This window comes from Tachyglossus aculeatus, chromosome 2 (genome assembly GCF_015852505.1).
Source record: "Tachyglossus aculeatus isolate mTacAcu1 chromosome 2, mTacAcu1.pri, whole genome shotgun sequence".
Lineage (NCBI taxonomy): Eukaryota > Metazoa > Chordata > Mammalia > Monotremata > Tachyglossidae > Tachyglossus > Tachyglossus aculeatus.
In genome coordinates, this window is record NC_052067.1 from 68,139,175 (window position 1) to 68,147,409 (window position 8,235).

Here is an 8,235-nt window from a genome sequence, read left to right on the forward strand (position 1 = left end):
ATCCAGCTGGGAGCAGGAGTTCTACCTGTTTTTGAATGTATAAAGTCATCCTTCATATTCAAAGGAGAACCCACTTGATGGTGAAATTCACATCTAAGTGTATGTGTAGGACAGAAACAAGGCTGCACCTTGTTTTGTTGTTATGCTTAATGTTTTTTTTTTCTTTTGCCTCCTTGCCTCTTGCTCCTGATGAAGTTTTTTGGTTCAAAGAGTGCCACTCCTTCCTCAATAGAAGTGAAACCTGCCAGTCTCTCCTCAGCACTTGACATCCCGGTTTTTAGCTGGGATGAAGCATTGCCTGAAGCTTTGTTTTACCCTGTCCTAAAAACATTTCCTCTTTCACTGCTTTTGGTTTCCCAGTGAATTCCATACAAATGATCAAGCTGTTTTTAAATGAAATCTCACATTGCACCAGTCACTCATTCCATGGAGATGACCCCAAACTTCAGGGACATATGGAGAACAGAAGTGAAACTTAGATCTGTTTAAGCATGATGGTTTCAATTCATTGTAATCCTATGGCAAATTCCACTTGTGTCTGGATCCCAGCTGCTGGCAAAGGCAGTTATACTTTTTGAGCTCAGGTGTGAACCCTCTGGGGCTGAAACCGATACCTGGTTGTCAAGTTTTCAAGCCCTAGGCTCTCTCCAGGCATTCGGTAGTTTTTGATCCAAGTAATCTGAAATGCTGATTCGCAGGTAAAGCAAGGCATATATAGCACGACCTGACTGGCAGCAGTATTTACTCCCCTCTCAGGGTCGCACCTGGAGAATTTCCAGTACTCTACCAGTCTCGACTATGGGAGGGAGAGTCAAGCAGAGGCCTACCCATTCCATTCCTAGCTTGGCCAGTGGCTAGCGGGTGGAAGGCAATCTGCTACAAGTCAAAACTCACTTGTGCTGGGTAGCAGCGGCGTGGGAGAGAGTCGAGGGCGGAGATTCAAGTTTATTGCGCAGAATGGTAAACCATTTCCATATTTTTACCCAGAAAACTCTATGGACATGATACAGGAATGATTGCAGATGGAGGTGGGGCATTCAGGGAGAGATTTGTCCATGGCGTCGCTATGGGTCGGAGACGACTCGACAGCATAAGAGACTGGAAGCACACTACATGTACGGTAAATGCTACATAAATTTCCATATAAAAATGTGTATAAAATTAATCATGATGATTTGCTAACTCTTAAATAATGTTCAAAGCATTGTATTATTCCTTTGGAAGACTGAATGGACATTGATCAAGACAAGACACTAACCAATCAATTGCATTTCATTCATTCAATCGTATTTTTGGAGTACTTCCTGTGTGCAAAACAATGTACTAAGCACTTGGGTGAGTAAAAGTGTGCAGAGCACTGAACAAAGTATTTAGGATAATACAATATAAAAGAGTTTAACAAATTCCCTGGCCACAAGGGGCTTATAGTGTAGAAAGGGAGACAAACACTTAATATAAATAAATTACAGATGTAATAATAATAATAGTAACGATGGCATTTGTTAAGCACTTACTATGTGCGAGGCACTGTTCTAAGCACTGGGGAGAATACAAGGTGATCACGTTATCCCATGTGGGGCTCACAGTCTTAATCCCCATTTTACAGATGAGGTAACTGAGGCTCAGAGAAGTTAAGTGACTTGCCCAAGGTCACACAGCAAGATATGTACATAAATGCTGTGGGGCTGAGGGTGGGGTGAATAAAGGGTACAAAACCAAGTGCAATAGTACATATAGAGTATTGAGTTATCAACAGTATGTGAATGCCTACAGTATGCAGGGCACTCAACTACATACTTAAGCAAGTACAACAGAACTAAGACATAGCTCCTGCCCTTGAAGTGCTTATCATCTAAGACACGGAAACAAAGAGAAAATAGAGTTTAGAACTGTTGCCATATTCAAATTAGCACTCAATCAGTTTCAGAAAATTAAGTGTTTAGCATGAGAGCATTAAATAACAGTGCTAAGTACTGGCTAAGCGATTATTCTGTGCCAAGCACTGCACAGAATATATAATCAGGCTGGACCCAGTCCCTATCTCTCATGGAGCTACTAAGTCTAAGTAGCAGAGAACACACTTAATCCCTATCCTACAGCTGAGGAAACTGAGGCACAGAGAAGTTACATGATTTGCCCAAGGTCACATAACCAACAACTGTCAGAGCCAGGATTAGAACCCAGATCCTCTGACTCCTAGGTCTGAACTTTTTTCACTGGGTCACGTTGCCTTTTTAATGCAGCATAATGTTTCAGAGAAAAAGATGTTTAGGGTAGTAATGCTTTCCTAATATGGACCACAAAAAATATAAGAATCTTAAACAATGATAAAACACACAATACACATAGTTGTCTTTTAGTTTGAAGAAGAAGCACAAGAAGAAGAGTTCCATTGGACTGGGGAGGGAGAACGGTATTGAATCCCCATTTTGCAGTTGAGGAATTGAGCCATCTTGTGAGATTGGAGTCTGTTTTTCCATCCCCACTTCTGTGAGGAAGGGAAGAGATAAAAGTCAAGCTGATCATAAAATGCTCTGTGTCTTGGCTCTCCGGATGCCTCACTTTCTTCCCACCACCAGTCTCTGCTCCTGGAGAAGTCATATAGAGGTCATTCATTCATTCATTGATATTTATTGACCGCTTACTGTGTGCAGAGCACTGTACTAAGCGCTTGGGAAGTACAAGTCGGCAACATATAGAGATGGTCCCTACTCAACAATGGGCTCACTAGCACCAGAGGAGCACAAAATTGACACACTCATTCCTGATCAAAACCAAGCTGGTTTACCAGCTTTCCTTAGGTCAGAACAAACCAATTAAAGGGGACATCTGCCCAAGGTCTCCTGGCATTGTGCAATTTTTCTGCCTTTTTTTTTTTTTTTTTTTTTTACACAGACCTGCATTCAGAATTTAAATTGCAAATAAACTTCTCGATGAAAAGCACAGGTTACAGTGTGACAACATACATTGTTTTACCCCAGGAAGTTGTACTGGTCCTAGCTTTTAGAACTTATTAGCCCTGATGACAGATCTATCTGTAATAGTAGTGCAGTCAATAGGAAACCCTGATCTTGCCTATACTCTCCTTCATTAGTTACAGTTGAGGGGAGAATCAAAATCCTCTGACTTGTGAGTTTGGCCATTATTGCTCTCATGTTATTGTATGACTGCAATAGATTAGTATCCTATAAGGAACAATGATCTCTACTTAGTATTTCATTGTTATTATTTTTATTATGGCATTTGTTAAGGGCTTACTATGTGCCAAGCACTGTTCTAAATGCTGGGGTAGATACAAATTAATTAGGTCCCACACAGAGCTTGCAATTTAAGTAGAAGGGAGTACAGGTTTTGAATCCCCATTTTACATATGAGGAAACTGAGGCACAGAGAAGTGAAGTGACTTATCCAAGGTCACACAACTTTCCCAAAAGAAAGAAAGCTTGGTTTCCAAATTTGACAAAGGCGAGCAGGTATGCTTAACATGGTCAAGATCAATGGTGATGAGGATGAAATGCAAATTAGGAATGAAGTAGGTAGAGAGAAAATGCAGCTTAGATAAAAACAGTATTTACTCTGTGCAGAACATTGCATTAAGCATTTGAGGAATATATCAAACAATATTTAACAGGCAGCTTCCATGGGCAAAGTACTGTATTAAGTGCTTTGAACAGTGCAGTAGAATTAATAGAAATGATTCTTGTTTTCAAGGATCTCACAATCTGGCAGGGGAGGCAGACACTAAAATGAATTACAGATAAGAAGAAATAGTAGAGTAAAAGATACGTTCTTAAGTGCAGCGGAGGGGGTGTGATCACCCAAGTGGGGCAAAAGGGCTAAATGATAAGTGGAGGGGTAAAAGGTTAGGAAATGAAAAAAAACCAACCAAAAACTTATAAGTAAAGGCCTCCTAGAGGAGATAGGATTTCAGAACAGCTTTGAGAGTGGGGAAAAAACAGAATATGAAGGGGGAGAGAATGCCAGGCAGGAGCAATAGGTCAGAGGAGGGAGAAACTAGAACAAGGCACAAGGCGTAGGTGGATTAGAGAAAAATGAAGTTGGAAATTAAAGACTGTACCAGTTATCAGGAATTTACAATCTAGTGAAAGAAAAACTGCATTGAAGAATGGAAACATGAGCGTGTTTAGATCGACAGGGGAAGGTGTAAACTAGAGGGCCATGTGGATGGAACTTGTGACAGCAGAAAAAGGGTTTTCTGGGAGGTGGGACGTTAAGGAAGGATTGTGTCTCTCTAGCAGAAGGGGCCATCCCCCAAGGCAACAAAAAAATTTGGATGGGACAATAAGCACCTAGCCACTTTTGAAAAATATTTGATTCAGGGCAATTTCATTTGCAGATTTCTTGATTTGAGGCTGTCGGGCATGGTGCAGAAGGAGGAAGAACAAGAAAGGGGAGAAGTCTTTTCCTATCATTCAGACTATATCCAACCTAACTTGTATCTACCATAGCCCTTAAACCAGTACTTGACAGAGTAAGCACTTAATATCATTAAAAAAAATTAAGCTCACTTTCACAGCCAGGCCTTAGAGTCAGTACATAAGACTGTAAGCTCATTATGGGCAGGGAATGTGTCTAATTCTGTTGTACTCTCTCAAGTGCATAGTAGAGTGCTCTGCACATGGTAAGCACACAAATACCACTGATTGACTCAGCTCTGTACACAAAGCTTTTCTGAATCGAATCCAATGCAATGAATCAATCCTGAATTATTCCCCCAACTATTCCCCCAAATCATTTGGCAATTTGTTTATTCAGGAAACAGGATTGGAGTAGGCAGGTTTGAGAGGTCTAAATGAGACACTTTTCTCCTCCCCTCCCACCCACCTTTCCTGGAGGCTTCCAAAGCAGTAAGTCAATGATTCAGGGAGTCTGGCAGGGAGGACAGGGAAGAGAAAGAGGGGAAAAAAAATAAAACTAGGAAAGAAAAACAGTAAGAGTCAATCTTTCTCATTATCCCCAGCTTCAGTCCCTGTTGTTGGCACCAACTATTGGGGTTATACTTTTTCTGGCCTCCCCTTATTCTCAGACCACATCTCTTTCCCTCATATTGCCTTTCCTCCAACCCTCTTCTCCCTCCCATACCTCCATGTTCAGAGGGTCTTCCACTAATTAATTCAGTTGTGGGCCAGTGCCAGGTAGAACAAGAAGAGGAGAGGAGCCTGTCAGGGATGCACTAGGCCAGTGTGGAAATCCTGTTTGGCCAGAGCTCATGCCTGGCTCAGAGGACAAAAAGCATAGCTCTTGGGCAAGTCACAACTTCTCTGAGCCTCGGTTACCTCATCTGTAAAATGGGGATTAAGACTGTGAGCCCCACATGGGACAACCTGATCACCTTGTATCCACCCCAGCGCTTAGAACAGTGCTTTGCACAAAGTAAGCGCTCAACAAATGCCATCATTATTTATTATCATTATAGCTCGGAGTTAGAAGAATGGTGGACAAAAGTAGAGGAGCATCTACTCTTCAAATTGCCTCCATCTCTCTCTCAGGTGCTCCCACTGGGATGACACTGGAAAGTGAAAAGTTTGAATCAGTTTTTCCTCTGGAAGTCACCATCCAACAGGTTTCCTCTTCTTCCACTCCCTTCTACATCACCCTTTATTCATCCCCTCTTCCAGCCCCATAGTACTTGTGTACATAGCTGTAATTTATTTATAGTTATATTGTCTGTCTCCCCCTCTAGACTGTAAGCTCTTTATGGGCAGGGAATGTGTCCATTTATTGTTGTATTGTACTTTCCCAAAGTCTTAATAAAGTGCTTTACATACTTTAAGCACTCAATAAATACAATTGAATGAAATTGGAGGTGGCTGGGGGTAATGCAAGGTGGGCTCTCTACCAGAAGCGGGTTGTTTCTGAGGGTTGTGTGGGTGGAGGGGGCATAGCCCTCTTTGTTGATTAGGGTGAGTGGGATCAGATGGCACAGGCACTGCTCTTGAAGCAGTAGTAATATGTATTTTGGGTTTCTTCCTTTCCCAACTGAGAGTAATGTCAGGCCTCGGGCTACTTGCCAACGTGGCTGGGGAGAGGTGCCACTATCATCCAAAACAGAGCCATTTCTGGAAGCCAGAATGCTATTAACCCCTAGGGTTTTTCCACAGATAGCAAGACCCTCATTCAAAAATACAATTGCCTACCCATTTTGGGTCCTCTGGACAATGAAAACAACAAAGTCTCAATAATAATAATAACAATATAGTATTTGTTAAGCACTATGTGCCAGGCACTGTACTAGTGTGGATACAGGCAAATCAATTGGACACAGTCTCAATCTCCATTTTACAGATGAGATAATGAGGCTCAGAGAAGCAAAGCGACTTGCTCATGGTCACATAGCAGATAAGTGGCATAGCCAGGATTAGAACCCATGACCTTCTGACTCAGGCCCATGCTCTATCCACTATACCATGCTGCTTGTCAAGCTGATGCCCCTTATTTTCTTACTGTACCTTATTGCCTTGGTATGAAGGGATTAGAAATACTAGAACAATTGTCGTTTTAACCTTCTATTGTAAATCTCCCCCTCCCTGAAACCTCTTTCCACAGGAAACAGTTTCTAACAACCTCCTCCACATTGCACTTTTCCTCACTCCCAAGTCTATTGCTCTGTGTGTTGCTCTAACGCTACCACACCCACTTCTTCACTATCTGCAGTTTAACTCCTTCCAAGAAGCTCTTTTGTTACCATTGCTCCCAGGGCATACAGGCAGACTTCAAAACACCAAATGCACACCTTTGTTTTGGAATTGTAGATGTTTTTCCAAACTGCCCTCACCTCTGTTAGCACTCAAACCTCAGGATTACCCCCGTTGGGAGTGAGCCATTCAGCTAATTTCCATACCTTCAACAGCTGTATTTTGGTCTTTCTGGACCAGGAGTCAATCATAATAGTCATAATAATAATAATAATGGTATTTGCTAAGTGCTTACTATGTGCCAAGCACTGGGAAGGTATGAGATAATCAAGTTGATCCAGGTGGGGCTCACAGTCTTCATCCCCATTTTGCAGGTGAGGTAACTGAAGCACAGAGAAGTTAAGTGACTTGCTCAAAATCACACAGCTGACAAGTGGCAAAGGTGGGATTAGAACCCACAACCTCTGACTCCCAAACCCTTGCTCTTTCCACTAAGCCATGCTGCTACAATATTTGTTGAGCTCTTTTTATGTACCAAGCACTGGAATAGATTCAAGATAATCAGATGGGACACAGTCCCTGTTAATCAATGGTATTTGAGTGCTTACTTTGCACAGCGTACTGTACTAAGCACTTGGGAGAGTACAATACAGCAGAGTTGGTAGACATATTCTCTGCCACAGCAAGCTTACGGTCTAGAGACAAGCTTAGAGTCTTAACTATACTGTCTGTCACACTTGGGACTCACAGCCTAATAGGAAGCGAGAACAGTATTTAACTCCCCATTTTACGGATGAGGAAACTGAGGCACAAAAAAGTTCAGTGACTTTTCCAAGTTCATATGGCAGGCCAGCAGCAAAGCTTGGATTAAAGCACACAACTCCTGATTCAGTCCTGTGCTTCTTCCTGTTTTTCCTAAGGGACTACATAAAGCAGTTCTGAATCCTTGCCCACTCTCAGCACTTTACCTGGGAAAAATTGTTCCTATAAAGATGAAAGTTATCTTTCAGTTTCAGGAGAAGCTGCTGATGGTGAGATTGTATCTATTATTATAATGAACAGCCACTTTTCCCACACTAGATAAACCATCCCTTGTAGTAAAACGTTGATATTTACAGCTCTTGTGGATAATCCCAAAACAGTGTGCCCACCCAGGTGTTGAACTTTAATTACATTTTCTGGAGCAGTAATTACCCTTGAGAATATTGCTTTACATTTCCCTTTACAAAAATCACCCACATCAGCTCATCAGAAGCAAATACAAACAATTTGAAATTTAGCCAATGTAATTGCCTAAATTTCAACACTTAGGTTCTTATCTAATGTGTACAAAATTTGTTTTTAATACTTGCTTATACCAAAGTATGTAGGTCACTCATAAACCTACATCCTGACCTGGCTGATGAAATCAGTAGTGTTCCTGGTGGTAAGGGACAGAATATCCTCATTAATGGAAGGAAAAGGAGACAGAAAGGCTTTTGTTGGCCAGAAAAAGCAACAACATCTGTTGGGATCATGAGCAGTTTTTTCTGGCTGAGTTAAGTCAGCAAGGGAGTTTGGAATAGATCATCTTTGCTTT

General features: G+C 41.7%; 1 non-coding gene across 1 annotated transcript; it reads left to right on the forward strand.

Annotated features, from left to right (window-relative positions):
* Positions 1–746: 746 nt before the first annotated feature.
* On the forward strand, positions 747–884 carry LOC119924717. The gene has a single exon (XR_005449413.1). It is a non-coding gene; the product is annotated as a small nucleolar RNA SNORA7 (small nucleolar RNA).
* The last annotated feature ends 7,351 nt before the right edge of the window (positions 885–8,235 follow it).